Consider the following 3,213-nt stretch of genomic DNA (forward strand, 5'->3'; position numbering starts at 1 on the left):
GATATCTCATATTTGTTACTGTTTTCTGTTTGTGGCCCTTGTTCCTTGTTTGTATTTTTGTCTTCCACTTTTTCTCTTTAGTGATTGAGCATTTTATACAATTCTATTTTCTCTCCTTTATTAGTGTATCACATACTTTTTAAAAAACATTTCTTAATGTTTTCCTAGGGTTTTCAATGTTCTTTTACAACTTATCCAAGTCCACTTTCAAACAGTAGTATACCACTTCATAGGTAGTGCAAATACCTTGTAGTAACAAACTTATCCTAATTCCTCCCTTATAACCCTTGTACAATTGCACTCTTTCATTTCACTTATGCATACAAATGCACGAAGATAAATATACATAAGCCTACATAATCAAATTGTTGCTATTGTTATTTTGAACAAACCGTTGTCTGCTAGATCAATTAAGAATAAATTTTTATTTCACCTTCACTTTTTCCTTTCAATGCTTTTCCTTTCTGTATTGAGATCTAAATTTCTGATCTATGCTATTTTTCTTCTCTTTAAAGAATTTCTTTTAACATTTCTTTGAAGTGATAACAAATTCCTTCAATTTTTTTCTGAGAAAATCTTCATTTCTCCCAAACTTTTGAAGTCTAATTTTGCAGAGTACAGAATTCCAGGTTGGTATTTTTTTCTATCAACACTTTAAATGTTTCACTCCACTCTACTTGTTTGCTTGGTTTCTGAAGAAAATTCAGAGCTAATTCTTACCTTTGTTTCCCTTTAGTTAAGATGTTTCTTCCCACTGATTTTATCTTTATAATTGATTTTCTATAGTTCAAAGATAATACATTTAGGTATAGTTCTTTTCACATTTATCCTGCTTGGTGTTCTCTTAGCTTCCTGGATTTGTGGTGTGATATCTGACATTAATTTGGGGAAATTCTCAGTCACTGTTTCAATATCATCTGAAAATGCAAAACTAAAGATAAAACAGAATAAAACCTAGATGACCTTAGATATCATGATGTCTTATTATATACAATAACAAAGACAAAATCCATAGAGAAAAATTGATAAACTAGACTTCATTAGAATTACCAACTTCTGCTCTGTTAATGACAATGTCAAGAGAATGAGAGGACACGTCACAGACTGGGAGAAAATATTTGTAAAATACTCATCTGACAAAGGACTGTTATCTGAAATATACAAAGAACTCTTAAAACTCAACAATAAGAAAACTAACAACCTGGTTAAAATATAGGCCAGAGATTTGAACAGCCATCTCATTGAAGAAGATATACAGATGTCAAATAGTATACCAAAAAAATGACCTACGTCCAAAGCCATCAGATAAATGTGAATTAAAACAACGAGATACGATTACAAAACTGTCAGAACAGCCAAAACTCACAATACTCATAACACAAAATGTTAGCGAGGATGTGGCACACAGAAACTCTCCTTCATTTCTGGTAGGAAAGCAGAATTGCATAGCCAATTTTGAAGTCAGTTTGGTGGTTTCTTACAAAACTAAACATACTATGCAACCCAGTAATTGCACTCCCTGGTATTTACTCAAATGATTTGAAAATTTATGTTCATACAAACCTGCACAGGGATGTTTATAACAGCTTCACTCATAATTGCCAAAATTTGGAAGCAACTAAGCTGTACTTCAATAGATGAATGCATATCTCAGCTAAAAAGAAATTATAAAAAATAAATAGATAAGTAAATCGTGGTTCATCCAGACAATTGAATATTACTCAGTGCTAAAAGAAAACGAAGGACTCACAGCTAAAAATATACAACTATGTACTAGGGGGTATGGGGAGAAAAAGCAGGGGGAATAAAAAGAAAATGAGCTAACAATATTCAGACATAGAGGAAACTCAAACACCAATTACTAAGTGAAAGAAGCCAATATGAAAAGGCTACAAACTCTATGATTCCAACTATGTGACAATCTGGAAAAGGCAAAACTAGAGATAAAAAGATCAGTGATTACCTGCTAGAATGGGTCATTTGAATGCATAGAGCACAGAGGATCTTTAGGGCAGTGAAAATTCTCTGTATGCTTTAATAATGATAGATATATCTCATTATATATTTACCCAAACCCATAGAATCTACAAAACCAAGAGTGAAGCATAGTGTAAACTATGGACTTTGGGTGATTATGATATGTCAATGTAGGTTCATCCTTGGTAAAAATGCACCATTCTGGTAAGCAATGTTGATAATGGAGGGAGGCTATGCTTGTGTGGGGGCAGGATTCTTTCCTTGGTCATATGAAATGTACTAATTAGCCCATCAAAGGCATTCTTCCTTTCTGTTATGGAAGTTTTGATCTCTAACGTTTCCTTTTTGTTCTTTCTTAGAATGTCCATCTCTTTGCTTAACTTGTCCATCTGTTCTTGTTTGCTATCCACTTTATCCATTAGATTCTTAGCATAATAATCATAGTTTGTTTGAATTTCAAGTCTGATAATTCTAATTTCCCTGCCATATTTGAGTCTGGTTCTAATTCATTCTCTGTCTCTTCAAACTTTGTTGTCTTTAGTATGTCTTTTATTTCTTTGCTTGATAACTGAGCATGATGTAATGTGTAAAGGGAATTAGTGTAATAAGCTTCTTATGGCTGGACCCAAACCATGCTGTTTTCTTGAGAAAAGACTAACACTTAAGTGATGGATTCTTCTACCTTTCCACCTTTTTCTCTTTTTCTTCCTTCTCCTCCTTTTCGTTCTTCTTCTCTTTCTTCTCCATATAATTGCACCAAGTTTTAGGAAGGACCTAGAAGAGAGGCACATTAATTACAGGCTTATGTCTCCAAGAGGGAAGATGAAAATCATTTGAAAAATAGCTTCCTGAATAACTGAGCTTTCAGGGAACATGTGAAAGTTACATAGAAACCGAAAACCAAAGCAGAAAGACATTTAAATATAACCTAAATTGGCTCTCACACATAAATTTTGTTTAGATTCCTTTATCTAGAAAAGGTAGAAGTTGTCATGAGTAAATCTGAAGCCCTCTTCCCACTTTGGAATCCTATAATTATGTGATCATAAATACACTGGAATTTTCATTATGTCTTAGCAGTGAAGACAGTAAATTTAGTTCTGAAGCAGAAAATTAATGTCATTATTACAAGTTGGACGGCCATAATTAAAAAAATACATATTATCTTCTTTTGTATTTGTAAAAAAATTACAGATTGGGTGATGAAAGAATAAAAGCTTAACTTTTAACGAATCT

At 32.7% G+C, this 3,213-nt stretch overlaps 1 long non-coding RNA gene across 1 annotated transcript; it reads right to left on the reverse strand.

Annotated features, from left to right (window-relative positions):
• Positions 1–469: 469 nt before the first annotated feature.
• On the reverse strand, positions 470–3,004 carry LOC139078824 (uncharacterized). Its single transcript, XR_011531944.1, has 3 exons — positions 2,922–3,004; positions 2,660–2,751; positions 470–1,654 (listed from the first exon to the last, which is right to left on the reverse strand). It is a non-coding gene; the product is annotated as an uncharacterized lncRNA (long non-coding RNA).
• Positions 3,005–3,213: the final 209 nt, after the last annotated feature.

The sequence above is a fragment of the Equus przewalskii genome, chromosome 2 (assembly GCF_037783145.1).
Source record: "Equus przewalskii isolate Varuska chromosome 2, EquPr2, whole genome shotgun sequence".
NCBI classification, from domain to species: Eukaryota; Metazoa; Chordata; class Mammalia; order Perissodactyla; family Equidae; genus Equus; species Equus przewalskii.